At 34.5% G+C, this 22,816-nt stretch overlaps 1 protein-coding gene and 1 long non-coding RNA gene across 5 annotated transcripts in view; one reads left to right on the top strand and one right to left on the bottom strand.

Annotated features, from left to right (window-relative positions):
* Nucleotides 1–22,816, top strand: part of SPRY3 (sprouty RTK signaling antagonist 3) — a 144,682-nt gene that overhangs the window by 110,890 nt on the left and 10,976 nt on the right. For 3 of the 4 annotated variants that reach the window (XM_081278423.1, XM_081278422.1, XM_081278421.1), the window contains one exon: nt 18,154–18,324. The gene's annotated coding sequence lies outside the window, so the exon portion shown is untranslated. Of the gene's footprint in view, nt 1–17,968; nt 17,984–18,153; nt 18,325–22,816 lie in introns of those variants that run through there. The other variant, XM_081278424.1, reaches the window with a different exon arrangement.
* On the bottom strand, nt 8,413–14,012 carry LOC308639997. The gene is made up of 3 exons (XR_014020147.1): nt 13,938–14,012; nt 10,979–11,072; nt 8,413–8,520 (listed from the first exon to the last, which is right to left on the bottom strand). It is a non-coding gene; the product is annotated as an uncharacterized lncRNA (long non-coding RNA).

Below are 22,816 nucleotides of genomic sequence, written 5' to 3' on the forward strand. Positions count from 1 at the left end.
CAATTTCCCCACTTGAACATAAAAATAATAAATATACCTCATAGATTTAGTATGAAACTTAAGATAAAATATGTAATTTATCTTGCATATTACTTGGCACATAGTAAACACCAAATATACTTTTGTTATTAATATTATTATTTGCATTAGTGAACTTAATATGGATGAAAGCTCCAAAGCACTGGGTAGGAATTTGAGCCAGCCATGGAGACCTTGAATTGTAACCTGGCCTTCAGATTCCTCATCAGGAGGGTGGGACCAGGAATAAGAGCGTTACACTTGGCAAAAGTCCAAACTGCATGACTGCACAAACACTGTAACTGTTCTGTATTCAGACACATTTGAAAGGTTTTTTCCAGCATAAATTTCTAAATGTGCTGCTTGTTTTGTAATTCAATCTAGGGCAGCAGCAGCAGTACTATCATTATTTACATTTCTGTCTTTCAGTCTTGGATCCAAGATATTTGCAGCAATATGAATTGGCTCATAACAAAATTCTTCTCTTTTCTTAAAAATGTATTTCATGTTATTTTCTTTTGTACCTGTGAGCAAGTAAATATTAATAATATTTCACATTGATTTGTTTCTGGGACATTTAGTCAGAAATAACTTACAGAAATAAATTGCCTAATTCAGTTTACTGTAGGCAATTTGACATTAAATTCTTCCCAACATAATTAGGTTTCTAATTTTGTTTATATATATATATATATATATATATATATATATATATATATATATATATATATAATTTTAATGAACAAAAGACAATACAAAGTCCTTATAAGCAACTGGAAAATCTTCTTACCCTCAATTAACTTTTCTATTCCTCAAGATTTGATGTATCAAGAGTTAACCTAGATAACTGTTAGTCCTAAATTTATAAATGTAAAGGGAAGAAAAACATTTCATTTATGTATATGTTAAGTCTTAAGAGAGTTATAATAATGACCATTATTTTTCACTACTTTCTTTATCTTGGTTGTATTTAGAGTTTTACATTCTCTAACATTAATCATATGTAAATTTGCATTAGTCTTTCTTTACTAGGATACACTCAAATTCTTGAAGGACCAACCTGGTTGATCTGTAATAGACTGTTGCACCATGACCCCAATAAATGAGCTCCAACATAATCAACTAGTTTAGACTAGAATCATGTGAAAAGATAACTATTGAAGGGTAAAAGATTGGAAAATCAGGATTGTTCACTTTACACACAAGGTTTCCAGGTATATATTTCCATATTTTTGTCTGTATTTCCATTTACTTCATTGAATCTTTTATTGTTTCTTCTTGATTGTGAACTGTGGATCTGAGACCAAATCATCTCTAAGAAAACTTTCAGCCCTCAAATGACCTCATTATTACATCCTTTCTGAAGCTTAACAGAATTTGTCTCCAAGTTAAAGAGGAATCACAGGGCTTCACACTTAATGGATGCTGATTCAAAATTAATTTTCTTTCCTTAGATGCCTAAATCTATCCCAGCACATAATTACAGAATCTTGCTTTGGAAGGGGCCCTGGAACTTAATGTAATTTTCAACCTATTGCAGGCTTCATTATTAAAGAATGAATGATAGTTTGTAAATCCATCTTTGTTTGAATCCTTACCAGATATAGACTAATTAATGCATTAGTAGTTAGAAAAAAATTCTTAAAATGAGCTAAAATCCACCTTCCTAAAACTTTCCTTGAGCAAAGTTTCATGGGCCCTTTTAAGAAGAGATTTTCCTATTTTCATTTAAAATATTGTCCTATCAAATTATCTCTAAGTGGATCAAATATAGCATAGTTTAACAGGAAGTACTCGTTGTGGTTCTATCTCCATTAATCCATATTCCAAAATATTGCCCACTCTTTTAAGCTACCAGCCCTTATGCAGTATCCCAAACATCAGTGCCAAAACCAAAAGTGCATTCTCCTATTACATTAATAATAATTTTACAGTATGGTGGCAGGAAATGCACTTTCTGTTCACTGGCTATAGCTATTAAACTATACGGAAATGACTGCCTGGAAGGCAGCCAGGTCCCTTGGCTTAAAGGCCAACCCTGAGGAAGACAAAGGTAATACAAGAAGGGAAACTATACCACTTTGCCCCTCATTATTGAGACAATCTAGAGCACTGCTTCTCAACTCTCTGTGGTGAAGGACCTCCCCGCACTTTTTTCTAAAGTTCAAATTTGCCATGCATTTTTATAAAATAGGAAAGAAATGATGCACATGGATGTAGCAACAATGTCAAATGCATTAAAAATGTCTAAATTCTTACCATTTGTATAGTTGATCAGTATACTTTTATAATTATATACTTATCATATTTATGTCATAATGTACTGGTAATAGTTTTGTGACTAACCTGTAAAATACATGATGCATAGCACTGCTCCAGAAAGTGAGAAGGGATGAGAATTATTCTTGGCATCCTAACCCTTTGTATAATGTTCAAGTGATATGATAAAAGTTATTCTTGCTACTGGTAAGCACTAGATGTTTGTGTATCTTAAATATAAATTGGTGGTCATGTATAATGAGAGAGTAAACACCTGGTATGAGGATAGTATCAATGAAATCAATTACCATTTATAAATTTTATTTAAAGTGATTTTAATGGTGAAATCTTGCCTAATAAAATGAATATGGGGAAATCTGTTTGCCCATAGATAGATTGTATCAAATATCATTTTATAGTTTTGTTATTGCCATGAATAGAATTTATGAAGTGGTACTTCTACATAGGCAAATAGAACTTCCGAAATATTAATTTTGCCAGTAAAACTGGAATAATGCTAAGGTCAGGAGTAGTAAGGTGGGAAAAGAATGGGGAATAGAATGACAACTGGTATATTGAATTAAAGTAATGAGGAATAGTTATATGAATCTCCCCTCTGTCACTGATATTCACCCCCAGATGAAGATTTTTAAAGGAAGAATTCTCATACTGGAGACGAACATACAGAGGTGATTTTGGCTTGCAGTAGGGCATTAGCAGGGGGGATAGGGATAATATGATCTGGATCTGGGTATATTTTAAAGAAAATATGAATAGGATTTGCTTATTACTGCATTGGGGGCATAAAAGAGAAAAGACAAGAATGAGTCCAAGATGTTTGCCTGAGGAACTGGAATAACTAAGGTACTATTTATTATCATGAAAACATTGTAAGAAAGTTGGTTGATTTGTGTTTAAGAATGGAGAGTTGATATTTTGGACATGTTAACTAGATGTCTTTTAAACATCCCAGTGGAGATATTGAGTAGGCTATGAAGTATATTACTCTGAAGTTCAAAGGAAGAATCTAGTCCATAGATATTGAGAGTCCTCTATTAAAGAGAAGAAATTTAAAGTCATGAAACTGGATGATATCAGCAAGAAATGAGTATAGATACAGAAGTCCAAGTATTGAGCTTCAGTATTTCAAAGTTGGAAGCTAAAATATCACCATAGGACAATGAGAACAAATAATAAGAGAGATAAAGGAGAAAAGTCAGCCTGGAAGCCAAGTAGTGTTTTAGAGAGTGATCAACTTTGTAAATGATACTGACAGGTCAATTAAGATGAGGATGGATAATTAAACTTTGAATTTAACAATATAGAAGTCATTGGTAATGTTAACAGGGGTAGCTTATAAAACTAGGTCATCAGAGTGAGAATGGAGTAGTGTATATTGGAGGCTTAAGGAGAGTAGCTGGCATAAAATAGTCATCAAGAGAGTGGATTGTGAAAATGTCATAGCATTGCCAAGCAGCATTAAAAGCTCACTTGAGGTTAATAGTCATGAATTTGAAGAGACTTAAATTAAATGGAGACCAAACTAGTTAACAAGGAAACAAAATAGAATGAGAATTGAATTTAGACAGGTTTAGGGTTTCTTTCATATGAATATGATGAATTGAAAGGGAGAAAACAAATTAATGGTACATGTCTGGGGGTGACTGTAATTATGAAATATGAAATCTGAATTCTGGTAAGAAGGGTAATGAGAATATGAGGTAAGTGAATGCCAATAAAAAGTTGTAGAGGGTCACGAATGAATTGGAGGTCCCAGAAAGGTAAAGAAAATACAGTAACTGGGACATTAGAATGAGTGATCACAAAAGATAGGAAGAGATTATTTGAGAAGGTGATACCAAATTGAGATTATGCTCTTAGTGCATTATTTATTGAAGGGAGGCTGAAAACCAATCTCAAGGCTCATATTCCAGAAATAATGCCCAGAACCAGTGCTATTGCCCTGATAAGAAAAACTGTTGCTCTTGCATTAGATGCCAAGAAATTTACTTTACTGCAACAGTTCCTGCTGCCAGCACTGGTGTCACTACTTTATTAAGAAACTGACCTTGAAATCTCTGCCATCTCCCAGAGCCAAGATCCTTGGCTACTACCTATTCCAAAAAAAAAAAAAAAAAAAAAGAAAGAAAGAAAAAAAGAGAAAGAAACCATACAGTTTTGATTTATATCTTCAATTCTGAATCAAAGTCTCATGTTAGGACATTTGATTGGTAGACTCTAAGTCATATTCTGACAATGTAGAATCTAGAAGTTTGAGTTTTGACATCTACATTTAAAAGGCAAAAATTGTTATATGAGCTTCCCATATAGTCAGTCTGTCACAAAGATAAAAAATATCTGTTTTAGAACTTAAAACATAAATGTCAAAAATTTACACTTTACAAAAGGGTAACTAGCAGCATGTACACAATTAAAAACAGTTACTTAGTTGAAGACTGAACAAAGTTTCTCTCAGGATGCAACATAAAAGCCAAAGGAAAATTATGAAAAAAAGTAAGAGTGATATGAATCTCTACAAGAATCCAAATGCTTATTTTTAATGATCATTGGAAAAGAGGGGAAGGGATAAGAAAGTAAGAAAAAGGAAGAGAAATGAAAGGAAGGGAAGGAAAGAGTGGGGAAGATAGAATCAATGACATAATGGACTAAAATTTCTTTAAACTCAAGAATGACTTAAGTCTTCTGATTGAAGCAGCTACCAAGTCTCAAGAAGGAACAATGAGAATGATACGTGCCTAGATAGATCCTGGTAAGAATAAACTCTGAAGTACACCAGAATAAGCTTAAATGGATAAAAGATTTATTGAAAAGTAGAAAATCATCAAAATGTGCAAAGTATTAGAAGAAAATATGGGGAGATATATGCACAAAATGTAGAGTCCATGATCCTATAATGGGAAAGATTGTATACATGTATCAAAATATGTACATAAACATGCCATTATTATGAATCAATTAAAAATTTAAAAATTGATGTTTGACTACATAACAATTTAAAATATTTCATAGCACATGTATTATAAATTAAAAGGCCAATCAAAAACTGAAAAAATTAATGTCAGAGATCTAATTGTTTTAATATTTATATGTTAATGTTTATGTTTAAGTGCATCTATTATGTTCTTTTAGGCCTAAAATGTAAAGTAGCTCAATATAAAATTGGATAGAAAACATAAAAATATAGTTTTCAAAATGAGACATAGACAATATTTATAAAAGTAGTACAATGCATTGGACATCACAAAAAAGTATTAAGTTTCACTCATTTTTAAGACCCAAGATATCATTTTTTTACTTCTAAAATGGAACAAGGTCAAGAAATTTGATAATATATTTAGTTGTCAAGAATGTAAAGAAAATGAGGATTCTCATAAACTCCTGGTGGTAGTGTAAATTGGTACAGGCTGTTTGAAGAGCAATTCGATGACACCAATCAAAACAAAATACATGTCTAGCATTTTTACTTTATAAATTTATCCTATAAATATATTACCAAAAATATGTCAAATGTATTTATTGCTGCACTGTTTGGAATACTAAAAGTCTAAAAATAATCTAGATGTTCATCCGTCAGAGACTGGCACTTCTGACAAAGAGTCATACGTGTCAGGAGTCTATTTGGATGAGGACTGAAGACCCTCAGAAATGTATTCTTTTAAAAAACAGCTTTATTGAAATGTAATTCACATCCAATAATACTTATCCATTCAATGTATACAATCGAGTAGTTTCTGGTACATTTACATAGTTGTAGAATCATCATCATCAACACCATAACATTTTCATCAACTTAATAACAAACGTTTTATTTCTTAGCAGTCACTCCCAACTTTCCTCCCCATTAGCCCCCTGAAACTACTAACATACTTTCTGTCTTTATGGATTTGCCTATTCTGGAAATTTCATATGAATGGAATTGTAAAATACATGGCCATTTGTGTCTAGGCTTCTTTCACTTATTGTGATGTTCTCAAGGTTCAGTCATGTCATAGCATGTATCACTGCTCCATTCTTTTTTTTAAAAATATTATCTGTTATTTTTAGTTACACATGACAGTAGAATGTATTTTGACATATCATACATACATAGAGTATAACTTCCCATTCTTTTGGTTGTACATGATATGGAGTTTCACTGGTCGTGTATTCATATATGAGCATAGGAAAGTGATGTCCAATGTATTCTATTGTCTTTCCCATTCCCATACTCCCTTTCTTCATCCCACTCCACCCTGTTATGGCCAAAAAATATTCCATTGTATGGATAGACAACATTTTGTTAATTCATGTATCAGGTGGTTATTCCTATCTTTTGACTTTTCTTAACAATCCTGCTAATCGAACATTCATGCACATATTTTTATGTAGACCCTTTGTTTTCAATTCCTTTGAATATATATTTAGGAATAGAATTGCTAGACCATATGATAACTTCATGTTTAATATTTTGAGGAACTTCCAAACTGTTTCCAGAGTGGATGCACCATTTTACAATCTTACCAGCAATGTTTGAGTCTTCTAAGTTTTCTATACCCTCGCTAATACTTGTTACTGTCTGTTGTTTTGACATTTTGGGGGGTGTGAAGTTGTATCTAAGTATGTTTTTTCTTGGAATTTTCCTAATGACTGATGATGGTGAACATCTTTTCATTTACATATTGGTTATTTGTATGTCTTAGAGACATTTCTATTTCTATTCAAAGCTTTGCCCATTTTTCAATTCAGTTCATTTTTGTTGTTGAAGTGAAACAGTTCTTTATTGTATATCCAAACTGCATTCAGATATATGATTTGCAAACATTTTATCCCATTCTGTGTGTTATATTTTCACTTTCTTGATGATATTTTTGGCAGCAAAAAAGGTCTGAATTTTGGAGAGGTGAAATGTTTCTACTTGTTCTTTTTTCATTTGTGCTCTTGCTGTATCTTAAGAAGGTTTTGTATACTCCGGGGTCACAAAGACTTACTACTATGCCTTCTTCTAACAATTTTGAAGTGTTAGTTCTTAACTTTAGGTGTATGATCTGATTTGAATTAAACATTATATATTTTTGAAGTAAAGGTCAAACTTCATTCTTTTTCATGTGTCTATTCAGTTACTTGTAGCATCATTTGTTGTAAAGACTACTATTTTCCTATTAACTTGGGCTGACACCTTGTAAAAAATCAATTGACTATAAATGCAAGGTTGTGTTTCTAGACTCTCAATTCTATTTCATTGTTTTACATGTATATCCTTATGTCAGTCCCATGCTATTTTGATTACTATAGCTTGTAGTAAGTTTTGAAATCAGAAAGATTGAATACTCCTGTTTTGCTCTTCCTTTTCAAGATTGGTTTGGCTGTTCTGTGACTATTGCCTTTCCATTTGAACTTTAGGATGTGCTCATTAACTTTTATGAAAAAATAATTCAGCTAGAATTTTGATAGAAATTGTGTTGAATTATAGATCACTTTTGGGAGAATTGCCATCTTAACAGAATTCTTTCTATACATAGTCTTTGGACATCTATTTTCTCTTGACCTGATGGAAAGGATGTTCCTAAGGGATATTTTTAAGTTAGGGGCATCAAAAGGAAAGTTATAGAGGGTGATAGAGAAATACTAAGAAAGCAGAGAAATAGGAAATAAAATGAAAATTAGAGGGCTGGGGTTATACCTCAGTGGTAGAGTGCTTGCCTCGCACATATGAGGTACTAGGTTCGATCCTCAGCACCACATAAAAATAAATAAAGATATTGTGTCTATCTTTAAAAAATCTCTAAAAATGAAAAGTTAGGAAACAAAGGAGACAAGGAAAAGAAGAGTAGGTGGCTGGGGAGAGAGTATAACAAGAATAAAGTTCATGAAGGTAGGAGGGGTGGGAGAGACCTTGTAATACACAGTTAACATCTTAATTGAAGTTTAACAGAAAAAAAAACCTTGTTTGAAAGGAAAAAACTGTCTATATTTAGAAATGGGTAGGATGTCAGTTCTGAAAATAAACTGCTCCCAGAACCAAATGCAGTCCTCAGTGCTGTTGTCACCTGCAGCAGCCTGTCCTTCGTTGTATAGGAGAGTACAACACAGACATCAGCTACTTTAGATCTCCCAATATTTGCAGAAATTTGCCCCACTTTGTCTCCTTGTTCCATTCCCAAGTTTTAAGTGACTTAGAGAATTATGATACATTAAGATGAACACACATTCACTATGTTGGGAAAATATAGATGATGCCTTTCACTGAAAAGGAAAAAGAATAGTTATTTTGATATGATGAAATATTACCAGAATTCCAGAATTATAACTTCCAATTCTATCTTCTCTTCATTTCCACATTAACTACTTTCTGTTGTGGATTGTTGAAATGGCTTCCTAATTTTTGTTTTACTACTTCCAACCTAAGCTCCCCTACTAAATATATATACCACAGAGCAGCCAGAGAAATACTTTTAATTTCATCTCATTTATTTAAAAAATAGATGTAGATGGACACAATACCTTTATTTTATTTATTTATTTATTTATTTATTTATATGTGGTGCTGAGAATCTAACCCAGTGCCTCACACATGCTAGGTGAGTGCTCTACCACTAAGCCTCAACCTCAGACTGTTCTCATTTTATTTTATGACTTTACTCTTGCCAACCCCTTCAGTATTGGTACTCTCTAATATTTTTTTTTCTTTGCCCTTCTATCGTTCTAATATTCTACACATTATCTCTGGCTATGGTCATCTATTCACACAATAAGTTTAAGAATTAAGAATCTGTACATTTTTGATGTTACCATTCTGATTACTAATTCAGATCTTTTTCTAAACTGAAAATTCATATACAGTATATTGTATATTATCATTCACATATTACATGAGTACCTCCAACCCAACATCACCAAAGCTTACTTAATTTTTTTCTTCCATATCTTTGTAAATGGCACACTAAACACCCACATAAGTCACTGTCTTATTTTTTCTACCTTCTATCATCTACTTTTCTTCATCTATACTGTCTCTACCATAATTCAGACCATCATCATCCCTCATCTCATTTACTGACAGACTCTCCTGAAGTTTATGTTTACATTTCCACTTATTCTACTATACTGTGAGTAATAAGAATAAGACCATTCATTTATTTATCCAAACAGTATGTATTGATGGCCGACAACACAGCATATTCATCTCTATATCTCTCACATCAAACCTATTGTCTCACATTATTTTTCTGTTTGCTATATATTTCATTTATTGAATTACATTGAAACTTACTATGTCACAGGTGAGGAAAATAGGGCCTAGAAATAAAATTTGACCTGCCAAAGCCATGCAGCAGATTAGGAGACTACAATTTATATTTTCTTACTCTTAATCCAGCTTTCTTTCCACAGGAACATATTTCCCCTCCCTCAAACCCCTCTATTGTTGGTGATTTTGTTCCTATATTGTTTGCCAGCTTCAGTGGAAAACAAAATAATTATCACCATCCCTATAGGCTTCTTGGTTAAGAATTTGAATTTCCTTGGCATTGCTTACTTCTGGCATCATCACTGCTGAATCAGGATGACTGCAGGTCAGCTTTTCATCTAAAGAGATTTTCTTGACTTCAATCTAGTGTGGATAGAAGTAGCCTCAAAAAATTTTAGGGGATGGGGATGTGGCTCAAGTGGTAGCACGCTCGCCTAGCATGCGTGAGGCACTGGGTTCAATTCTCAGCACCACATACAAACAAAGATGTTGTGTCCACCTAGAACTAAAAAAAAAAAAAAATTGAGCTAGGTCTTAGAAGAAAGAGAATGAGGAAAGTCTTTCAGAATTTGTGCAGAAGTATGTGGTTTATGCAGACAAAACAAGAGAAAATGGTTGGAAACAGAGAATTCCATTAGGTTCATGGATGAAGTTACCGATAATGATTATTCTAGACACAATATTGGACTAAGATCTAATTTTTTTTTAAAATAAGCTCCTTGTATTATAGGAATATGAGTAAAACATGCAGTGTGGTGCCTTCTAGAAAAAGTTTCTACTCTTAACTTTTCAGGCTATGAGTATAGGGGACTCTCTCAGAATGGGATAAAAATATGGTCTTTTCACATCTTTGTATCTTTGTTCATGATGTCATCTCTGCTTGAAATGGTATTTATCCATTATTTTATTTATAAATATATATAAAGTATCTACTCTGTAAGGCATTATACTCAGTTTTGGAGATTCTATGATTTTTTTTTCCTTATAGTTCATGCTGTCATACTTCTCTCATGGCCTTTGTACATGCTAGTCCTTTTTCTGTAAATGTTTCTCATCTTCAAATTTATATTTAGATATTGCCTTTTCTAGGATGCATTCTATAACCCCATGAATACTGTATTAGTTGTATTTCTTTATGTTCCTTTCCAAAACACTTGTTATCCTGTACTGTATTTGTCTATTGGCTATCTTACCCATTAAATTATGAGTCTCTTGAAAGCAGAGATTCCTTTGTCAATTACATATCAATAACACACCTATATTAACATATGATTAATTCATTTATTATTGTATCTTAATTTTTCCTGTATCCCCAGAACCTGATACAAAGTAGGACCTCCGTATATTTGCTGATTGTTGAATGAATAAAGGAATTCATAATTTAGTAATGGAAATAATATAGAATACATAAATTATATTATGGTATAATGAGGACAAAAACAGAAGTATGTTTACCAGTTGGATATCTTTACTCATTCTTTTATTCATCAATTCAACATTATAGACGATTTCTCTTTCAGGTATATTCTTCCTTCCAGGAGCTCTCAGCCTATTGGGAAACATAGATAAGTAAACAGATCACTTAAATGCAGTGTACTAAGTGTTCTGACAAGAGTAAGTACATCCTCTATGACTCAGCTCAGGAAATACTTCCTCCAGGAAGTCTTCACTGACTTCTCCAGATGGAACTTGATTTGTGTCTTTTTTCTCTCATCTTTATTCTTAAACTTTCTGTGCTTTCTTCAAATAAGTGAGCATTATGTTCTGATATATTGTAACCACTGGCTTAATGTGTCTGCTTTCTCCATAGGCCAATGAAACTTTTCAGTGCAGAGCCATTTTGATTTGTCCCAACACAGTGCCTAGAGTAGTCCCTCCAAAAGCATTTGTTGAATGCTGACATTTCTTATTACTTATGTTATCTTAAGTTACATCTCAAAAAAGAAAATATTTAGTGTCCTCATTTTACAAGTGAAAAAACTGAAGCTCAAAAGGCCAAAGTAGCCAAACCAACCATCACACAGCCATTAATTAATGAAACTGGTTGTAAACCTAGGTTGGGCTCCTAAGGCCTTCTTTAAGATTAGCTCATTTCTTTAATCTTGGAGTTCATTAGGGTCAAACTTAGGGAGAATCCTTAGTTGTCAGAGTCTTATCCAGGCTTCAGGTGCTTAAGTCCTTTTTTTCAGTAGAGAGAGTTCCAGGTAAATTTGTAACTGGGGTAAAGCTTGTGACTCTCCTATATTCTAAAACACACTTTGATCCAGAATGTCAATCCTTGTAGATTCTCCTGGAATTTGGCTCTAACAAATACTTTAACCCTCCCCCTTTGTCTCTTCTTTCCCACTAATTCCTTCCTTTCATTTCAAAATTCAGTTGGTTTCCTTATGTTAGTAAAATCTTACAACTATGCCATGCTCTTTGATTTCCTCTCAACTTATTAATGCTTGACTTTCTATCCATCCTACCACCAAAACTACTTTCAGTGAATCTCTAGCAGTCCCCTGTCACTAAATTCATTGGCTATTTTAACTGTTTGTCCTAATTTCCCTTCAGTATTAAGCCATTTTGACTACCTTATCCTTGATTGCACTCTTCTGTACTCTTTTGTCACAGTGTGCTATTCTGATCCCTTTTCAACATCTGGTTTCTTTGCTAATTCTATTTTATCCTTTTGTCTTTTAACTTTCTACATGGTACCAGTCTTTTTCTTTCTCCCTTTCCTCTACTTCACAGGTTTCATTCATTTTAAAAAAAAATGCCAGTAATCTCTTCCATGTTAACATGCCCTCAAGTCTCTCTCCTGTAATATCACTCCAATTCTAGTCCCATGTCTCTAACTTGTTACCAAATACTCCCATTTGAAAATGTCCCATAATCACCTCAAATTTGATGCTTCCTAAGGAGAACTCATGATCTCATCACATTCCCTGGTTTATGCTGCAGTAAATAGAACACTAGACCAAGTGTCAGGAGATCTGAGTTATACTCCTGGCTTTGCTACTAATTTGGCATTTCCTGGTTTATTTCAACAACACTTTATGATATGAAAGTCAGAGTAAAAGTACTGGGGGGGCACATATATGGATCTTTAAGTAATTCTGTTTGGAAAGACAAGATATATACATAAGTTAACTACAGTGTAAATTAGAAAGTGATGAATACCATAAAAGAAGTGTAACTAGATAAGATTTCAGGGGTGTGGATGATGAGACAATGAAAAATATTACAGAGAAAATACTGGGGTCCAAATTAGAATAATATATATTCCATGCTCGTATAATTATGTCAAAATGGATTCTACTGTCATGTATAACTAAAAAGAACCAATAAAAAGACTGAATAAGATTCTATAGCTTAGTGTAAAAGAGAAATCAGGATAAAGAGCTACCTTAGGACTGTGAATAAAATTGTATAATGGAGATTTGATAATATAGCCCCCAAAGCACTTTCCAACCCTAATATTACATATTTATTCATTCAAACTGATCTTTGCTTTCCAAGTTCTAGATATCATAATGGCATCATTGCCATTGCCATATTCAACAGAAAATAGCTCATCTTTACATCTCTTCTTTCAGTTCCCAAACTTAGCCCTTATCATTTCCTGTTTCAATTACTCCAGAGTATTTTAAATTGGCTGACCTAACTCAAGTATCTCCCCATTCCAATATATCATGCCCAATGTGTCTTTATTAAATGTAGTTTATTTTCATACTTTATTATTTCATTTAAATATTTATTTCTAATTCCTAGAGCACTAAATCTAAATTACTTTGCCTGTCATTCAAATTACCTATTACACAAGATATTTTGAATGTCTCATTCTTCTTAGACTCTATGCATGTTGCTACTAATCTGACTTTCCACATGTACCCTTAATCTGAATTATATGTTTATCATTTTCTGCCCATTTTCTAATTCTCTGTGAAACCTTCCTTGACTACCTAATTTATTTCTATATTTGTAATTCCTACAACACTCTTCCCCATTTCCTATTTTGTTCATTCAGTATACTGATAGATATACTCTTCCTTGTTTCAGAATGTCTTTTAGTTAACTGTCATATCAAAATTGATCTGAACAGGGCTGGGGTTATGGCTCAGTGGTAGAGCACTCATCTGGCATGTGTGAGATACTGGGTTCAATCCTCAACACCACATAAAAATAAATAAGTAAATAAAACAAAGGTATTGTGTCCATCCATAACTAAAAATATATTTTAAAATATGACCTGAACAACCAGTTGCTATAAAGTATAAAAAGATGTGTTTAATTCATTACAAAAACATAAACCATAAATTTCTACACAGAGTAGTAAGGAAAATATTTGGAGAGCAGAGTGATTCTTCTAGTGTCCTTTAAAATTACTTATTTAGGGGCTGGGGTTGTGTCTTAGCAGTAGAGCACTCACCTGGCACGTGTGAGGCACTGGGTTCGATCTTCAGCAGCACATAAAAATAGATAAAATAAAGGTATTGTGTCCATCTACAACCAAAAAATATTTTTTAAAAATAATACTTATTTATTTTTTGGAAATTATTGGCTTACAGAACTATATGGATTGACCTATGCTGAGACAATATCAGCAAATTCAATTGGAACTGAATTAATGCCAGCAAGGTATCCTATAGAAACAAAGAAGTGACTGGATTGGGAGACAGGGGATCTGTGTTTGCTTCTAGGCCCCATACTATCAATAATTAGCTGTATGATCTTGAACAACTCAATGAATTTGTAAAAACGTGTTTTCTGAAAAGTACACCATTAACTAAGGAGACAAGAAAATAAATGTCTTGAAATGCAGTGTTAAGCAAATCTAATGAATTTGTAAAACAAGATGTCAGGTTAATATATAGTGAATTTAATAATGTCTCAATATCAAATTTCTGTATATAATTGTACTATTCTGATAACCTATCAAAAATTATGAAACTACAAATAGTGTTTTTGAAACACAACAGGTAAAAGTACAAATAAAGATATCCATGTATATTTCCAAGAGTCAGTTAGCTTTCCATTCAATAACCAAGTGCCAGGCCCTAGAGATAAAGTGGCAAAGACAAATATGATAAATATTTTTATCTTCTCTCACAGAAATCACTGTCTAGAATAGAAGATAGATGGTTATAATAAAAAATGATAAGTTTATGATAGTGTTAAGTACAAGGAGGCCACTGGAGAACAGAGAAGAAGACATTTACCTAAACTGGTCTTTTAGAGAAAGAGATTTTTGTACAGATTTTTCCTATAGTGAGTGATTCTACACCTAGGCCTAAAGGATATAAGTTAGCGATGTGTTTCGGGAAGACTGATCAGATATTCAAAGACAAAGGAGTGTACAACAATATGAACTGTTCAGGGATTTTGTCATTGTTTAAGCTTAATTAACTAGGTAACCTTAGATCTTAGACTAAGTAATCTATAAATAACAGAGTTTTTTGTTATAATTATGTATTCTGTATAGATTTATTATAATTATTATAATTTATCATTATCATTATTATAACAGTTCTGGAGGTTGGGATGAAGATGAAGGCATTGGTAGTTTCTGGTGAGGTTGTTTTCTGATTCATAGATGGTACCTTCTTGCTGAGTCCTTACATGGTGGAAGGGGTAAGGCAGTCTCTGAAGCCTCTTGTATAAGGGTTCCACCCTCATGATTTAATCACCTCAAAGGCCCTATTCCTAATACCATCATGTTGGTGCTTGGTTTTCAACATAGGAATTTGAGAGAGACAAATCTTCCAACCATAGCAGATAACAAATAGTTTGGAGCGTTATAGGAAAAAAATCCTTGAAGGGGTTCTCCAATTGTTTGGATACTGTGGTGTAATGGTTAAGAATACATGCTCTGGAGTGAGTTGGACTAGGATAAATTCCAAATCTGCAAATCACCAGGTATGTAACCTTGGACAAGTTACTTAATCTCTTTGGGTTTTTGTTTCTCACTTGTAAAACCACTGCAGTTTATAAATACACCTCATAGGATTGTTATCAGAATTAAATAAGTTAAAATATATAGAATTCTTAGAACAATATCTGACATAGAATAAATTTGGTCTTCCTACCAAATTAAATGTCAACTCCTGGAGAGCAGGAAATTTAGGTGTTGAATTACCAGCACTTAGATACTATCTCATAGTAGGCATTGTTGAATGAATGAATGACCATCAATATAATTATTTTTTTGTCATGTGTATCATCCTAAGAGGTGATAAGATTGAATAATTTGTTATCTTAATGTAGGCTCACAGAATAAAGGAGGGAAAAGAATTAGGCAACCCAATCTGTTCATATTTAAAGCTGTAATTGTTAAAAATGAAAGAAGTTCAAACTGAAGTCATCATGGACTACATTAGAGCAAGAATGATTTCCTAACATTCATCATTACTATTCACTAGGTATTTGCTATATAGTAGGCACCATGATAAAACTTCTAAATGCAAGAACTATTTTCAATCTATAGGCTCAGAGAGGTGAACTGAATTGCTCGAAGTCAGAGAGCTCATAAATTAAAGAGCAAAAATATGAACCCTGATCTGTTTGACCTGAATATAGTTAGTAGTACATAACTACTAACTACTAACTAATATAGTTAGTAGTACATAACTAATATTTATGGCACATAATTGATGTGCCATAAATATTTATTGAATAAGTGGGAGAACAAATACATCAGTAATCTGTTCTCTTATGCAGATGAACCAACAATTCAGCTTTAATGGTTTTCATAATCTCTATAAACTCAAGTATAAGAAAGATGTTTGAGCCCACATAAGAGAATAATTTAAATAGCAAAATTTCTTGACTGGGAATTCTTATTGGGAAAATAGACCTGGATTTCCTTAGAAAACACACACACATCACACAACACACACATACATAACAGAACAGTTTGGGATATCTTGAACATAGAGCACATGCAGATCCATGCAAAAACATATTTTTAAAACCTTATGCTTTTTTGTCCTTTTTAACACCCCTGAGAGGGTGTAAATAATAGAATGTCAAGGCTAGAAGAGACCTAAGCAATTACCTAATCAGATCCTCTCATGTTAATGTAGAAATTGAGTCTCTAGAGGACAAGTAAACTGCAAAGGTCACACAAGGAGTTAGAGTAAGATTAAGAATCTCAGTTTCTTCCCTCACAAGTTTGTTTTACTGTGAACTGTCATCATTTACCATCTCAATTTTATAGATGGGGTAACTAAAGCATCCTAAGAATGTTGATGGCCAAGCTTCTGCCATGTGCCCATCGAACAGGATTTGAAATCAAACCTCATTTATTTTAAATATGAGAATTGCTTTTATCCAAGTACTTCTGTCTGGATGCCCAGAAGGAGGACCCCTCCAAATTGAATTAAATAGTGGACTGAGTGTAATTTACAGAAAGCTTTGTCCTTAGCTCTAAGAGTAAGTTAAGGCTGCTTTATCTTCAGAACCCTGGCAGTCTCAAGGAGGCTCCATGAAGGCAGGGACCCACAACACCTAGCACAAAGGAAGGCACTCGATAAATATTTGTTGTCGAATGTATTACATACTAAAGGCTGGGTAATGGTTTCCCAGTGAATGATGGATGGATAATCATTAGGGCTGAAAAAGTGGGAATGAATGAGGAAAAGAGGTGGGAGAAACCCTTAAACAAAGGAGAAGCTCCTTTTCTTTATCTGATTGAAGCTTGCAATCACTCAGCAAGGGCTGAGTGGCTTGGTAGGGCTGTGATTGGCAGAGATATTTAAATAAGGCCTCCTTAAAATTGCTACTCTCCACCCCACCCCCACTCTCCTTTAAATTTTGTTTCAGTCATTACCCAGGGACCGGATACAGAGATTCCTATGGGGAGTTTTAATGGGTCGATTCAATTTCAACTGGATGACGCCACTTAGCCAAGCATTAAGAGCTACAGCTCCGGGAAAGCAAACGACACAGGGGGGGGGGAGAGAAATTATAACAAGGAGCAATAAATCCCTTCCCATCCTCCTCTACAACCCATTCACAAGACCTCCAGAAATCATCTACATTCACAAAACAGTCTGCTAGCTGAGCTGAGCACAGTGCTACTTCATCCCCCACCCCTCCCCCTGCAGATTATATACCAACACACCATGAACTATATAAATAATCACATGCTAGCGGTGTCTATTGCTCTGTTGAGATATCCTATGCCTACAACTGCAGTTTCTGCTGCTTCAGTTCATCTGACAGATTGGAGAGGAACAAGGCGGAGGTGGAGGCGGGGGCAAAAGAGAAGTGGGGGGAGGAGGTAAAGAAGAAGGAAGGGGAGGAGGGAAGGGGGAGGGGAAGAGGAGGGGAAGGAAAATACTGGAGGAGGAGGGGGTAAAGAAACAGGAGGAGGAGGAGAAGGGGGAGGAGAAAGAGGCGGAGGAGGAGGGGGAGGAGGAGAAAAAGGAGAAGGAGGAGGAGAAAGAAGAGGAGGAGGAGAAAGAGGAGGAGGAGGTGAACAACTTACCCTGCTGAGCTTTCTTTGGGGAATACGTGCATCGAGATTTAGATCTGCATGTAAAATCTCTACAAAGTATCTGCCACTACAGGTCTGAGTCTCACTCCTAACTCCGTTTTAATTTTAATTTTTTTCCTTTCTCTGTTTTTTCTGCTGTGTCGGAAAGACCAAGACAGAACTATCTCTGTTTCTGGCTTTACTGCCAGTAAAGGAGTTTTCATTCAGACTTTCCGAAGAGAGGTGGAGAAACCTAAAGACTCAGGAGAGGAGGTCCTTTGAGCCAAATGGAGCATTAGTTATTCTGCTTTTCTCAGCATGGATAAACCCTTTTCTCAAGGTAAGATACAGAGATTAGCTCTTAAAGACTTCATAATTCTTTCTATGCAATGCACAGATTGCCATTCATTCCAGCCATCCTGTACTGTGTGTGTGTGTGTGTGTGTGTGTGTCTGTGTGTCTGTGGAGTGTGTGTGTGCGCGCGCACGCGCGCGCGCGTGTGTGTGGTGTGCGCGCGCGCAAGCGCGTGGGTAAAATAAAATGAAAACCTTTTAAATGAAATTTAAATGAATCAGCTTTTATAGAAAATTATCTGTATTGGAAATTTATAAATCAAAACAAGACTTCAAAATGATCCCATTTTTAGCCAAATGTCAATTTAATATCCAGCCTGTTCACCTTTAAATGCATTTTGGTGCTTACCTAAGCCCCTTATAGCACAGCCTAACCACCCAAGCTGAGGTTGTAGGAAGAGCCCTTGCTGAGGCCAGTCTGGCTGCCCAGCAGGCATCCTGTCAGCGTGGGGCTAGTCTGCTATTGGCTCACAAGTCTGAGCTGTGCATCGTTCAGATTTCATCACATCACCTTGCCCTGGGTAGAAATGGCGCAAGCTGACACGGCATAACACCCCACTTACATTGAGTCAACAGAAATGCTTTAGAAATCTCTGGATCTATGCCTGTGTATGTGTGCACGTGTCTCTGTGTGACATATGAAAATTTTGTTCAAAGTGAGAACCTGTGAGCATGTCTAGTTAGCCAATAGACATTTAATAGGACCCAAGGCAATGGTTTACAGCATCCACTCTCTTCCACACATCTAATTATAATTATCACTAACTCTAATGCAGCAAAGCAAGTTGAATGAACAGAAAACACACCTTGAACTCTTAAACTGAAAATCTATTTTGAAGTGCAAACTGTTGTTGCTTTTCTGGGTGTATTAAAACATCACTGTAACATAATGTGCTATTACATTAATTTGGATATACCAGGTGTTAAATCATATTCCTAACAAGGCAGTTACATACATAAATACAAATAAGGCAAAGGTTGGCAGTTTATCCATAATGAAGTATCCCACTTATTCTCTTGGACTCTAAACAAGCATATACTAAGACTTTATTGTAATAGTATATTTTGTTTCTTTATGTTAGGTCTCTTTTGCTATGAAACAGTCTAGATAATGATCTGAGTGACTTGGATTTGGAGGTGTTTATTCAGAGTTGAGGAGTTGAATAGTGAGGAAGTAAAGAATCTAAAGAAAGCATCATGAAAGACCTTTCAGAGTGAGATATGCATCCAACAAACCCAGCACAAAATTCAGAGCACTGGAACAAGAAAGGAAAACATTTCTTTCATATCCCTTCATCTTGACGAAACTGAGGCCTGGAACAGAGGTCACTTGCCTACAGTCACATAGTAAAGTAAAGATAGCATTAGGACTAGAACTTAAGTTTCTTGTGTCTTATAAAATGATTTGAGGCTTAAAGAGAAGATTCCAGCTTCTTAAATGAATAACTAGTTTATCATTTTCCTCAGGATTAGAAGAATGTGAATTCATTTGACATAACAATTTTCCCTGTATCATTCATCACTAAAACGGCTTTAATAATGCAAGGTATTAAAACTTCAAGACTCCCTGGTTTGAAATAAACTGCTATAAGTCTTAATGAAACTATTAAATTAATGAATAGGACTAGGGTAGCAAAGTGACAAGTTAAGAGTTAAATATGGTGAGAACCTGGCAATTCCAGCAAGATGTATGCGGTAGGAGGGAGGCCCAGTCAGTGGCAGAGAGGTTAGTAATGTAAACTATATACAACTTGGTATTTGTAAGGGGGATGTGCTTTGATAGAGATGCAAATGCTTTTGCACAGAGAGAGATTTTTAGAGAGCAGACTTTGGAACAGCATAACTAGGAAAACATATAAAGCCATAGCAGAAATTTTCCCTATGTTTGCTTTCAGTTATTCTGAGAACGAGTGTATAAAACAGCAGAGTACAGAAAAAAAAAAAAAGCAACACACCCCAGAGCCGTTATTCAGTAAGGTAAAAAGCAGCATTGAACCCACAAGAGTGGGAGAAAACAGGAGCCAGGCCCTCCTTTTTCTCTTCCTCCCTCTTCGTTGAAATGAACATTGAGTCATATTGTATCAGAAAGGATTTATCATAGAAATCAGAACTGGCTTAAGGTGTTAATATAGAAGAGCTTTAAATAGGAAAGTTTTCAACTTTAGTTTCAACATGGCAGACGTTAGGTTCCATGGAGAAAATACTTTTTATTTCCATTAACAAAGATTAGCATTTCTTGAATGGATTTAGCTTTCTAGTCCCTAAATGGGTATAAGAAAAGAAATCACTATTTAGGTTGAACATAGCAAATTTCAGGGCTACAGGAAGAACTGTTGAGAAAGCTATGAGCACCTGGCCAGAGAGACTGAGATGGGAGTGGGTTTACAATGCATCATTCATTACTGCAGAGGTAGTACGTGACAAAAATCACTAGATCCCATCAATCTGCAGCCAAAACTTGTAATCACTTTGACTCCTATTTAGTAATATGGGATATGTAATTCTCTCTCTGATTTAATATAATATGGAATTGACTAACAGCACAGTCAGTTTCTTAACTGTTGCTGCTTACAATGAATGGCTCTTTAATGAGTGAATTTCTGAATCATAAACATGCATGCAGTCGTAGTTTTTCATCTAGTCTGTGTGCTGCAGCAGTCTCTTGCCATTCATTTCTCAATATTTTTCCATCTTACCTTTGGCTATAGTATGTATCTAATTCAGTTCATTCCTGTTAGTCAGATCAGATTCAGCAGATCTAGAATTGCAAAGAATTTATTGACATCCAATCCTTTTTAAAAAAATCCTACTCAACATCCTCTTTTTACCAGGCCCTACTGCACACTGTATTGCAGATCTTTTGCACTGGATCTCAGAGTCCATTCTAATAAATCTAATCTGTCAGTCCCCTTACCTGAAAGCAAGACAGTACCTCATCATCCCAGACTGATGCCCACAACTTTCTTTAATAATCAAACCAATCCTCTTAACTCTGTAGTCTTGCAGAAGTCTAATATCCATATTCTAGGATACCATTTTAACCTGAACACTATCTACCCTTCTGTTCCTCAGACAGAATCCCCTTTGAACATGGTTCTCATTATTGATTCTGAGTCATTTGTATTATGACCTAGATTCTTCCAAGCTTAGCTTTCAACCTTCTGGACATGTCCCTAGTGACATCCCTGAAATCCCATCTTTGGAATATCACAATATCTCCTGTAATTTTGAGACCTTATATACCTTCCTTTGAATCTTTGCTTCTTGAAATTTCCAATATGTATTTGGGGTAAAATTGGGGGTTCATAACCCACTTCAATCTAATGTATGAAATATGATATGTCAAGAGCTTTGTAATGTTGTGAACAACCAATAAAAAAAATTAAAAAAAAAGAAATTTCCAATATGTGTCCAATCTAGCTTCCTTTGATAAATCAATGAGTCTAAACTGCATTCAGCATGTATGTTACTGAACTTTTAGTGTAAAGGACTTGAAGGATGCCACACATTCTTTAGCTGATGAATGGGACTTAAATCCATTTCTTACAGTTTTCCAAAAGAGTTATAGTCTTATGCTCCTATGTCCACATATACCCTACAAGTATATGTAAATATATATATATATATATATATATATATATATATATATATATACTGAAAAGTGTGTCCTTGTTTATTTGGTTGTCCAAATGAAAATGTTCTATTCCTTTCCAATGCTAAGTCAATGAATCTATAAAGATATATCAAAGGTAGGGGTAGGAGGCTGCAGGGGTCTCTGAGTGTATGTAAATCAGGGGGACATATATTTTTGCTTTGTAATTGCCCAAATATACAAGGACACATTGTCCAACATACCCTCAAGGACTTGAAGATGTAGAAGGTATGAATGAAAGGAATTATTTTATCAAATTGCTTCACTATAGAAATACAGACCATGATGGGGTAAGATCCTAGGAGATCAGCTAGTTTACCCCTATGATTACATATATTATGAAGCAGGGGCCCAAAGAAAACAAGTGATTTGACAAAGGCAACATAGACATTTGAGTCTTAGAGTTTCCATAGTGTTTATCTGCATTCTTTTGTATTGTGTTTATTTAACACCAAAGCAACTAGCTCTAAGTAAAATTTTTGTGAGACTAGTTCTTTGATGTGATGGGCCAAAAAGCTATTTTTAACCAATTTGAATTGTCTTTTCAAAAAATTAATACATGAAAATCCAGTTAATCAGGTTTGCATGAGGATATAGCCTCGAAAGTCACCTAAGTCTGGTCATTATTAGCAACTGACTCCTTTATAAACCACACCATTATTTTTCTTGTTCCTGAGCTTTAGGCCCATTTCATTGTCATGTTTGCTTGCTTACAGAAACCTAAGTAGACACAATCCTCTCTCTCTTGTTCATATCTATTACTCATCCAAACTCTCCATCCCATATAGTGGTATGAGTAATCGATCTATTTTGAGGAAGCCTGAAAT

This window comes from Spermophilus citellus (genome assembly GCF_964194105.1).
Source record: "Spermophilus citellus genome assembly, chromosome: X".
Lineage (NCBI taxonomy): Eukaryota > Metazoa > Chordata > Mammalia > Rodentia > Sciuridae > Spermophilus > Spermophilus citellus.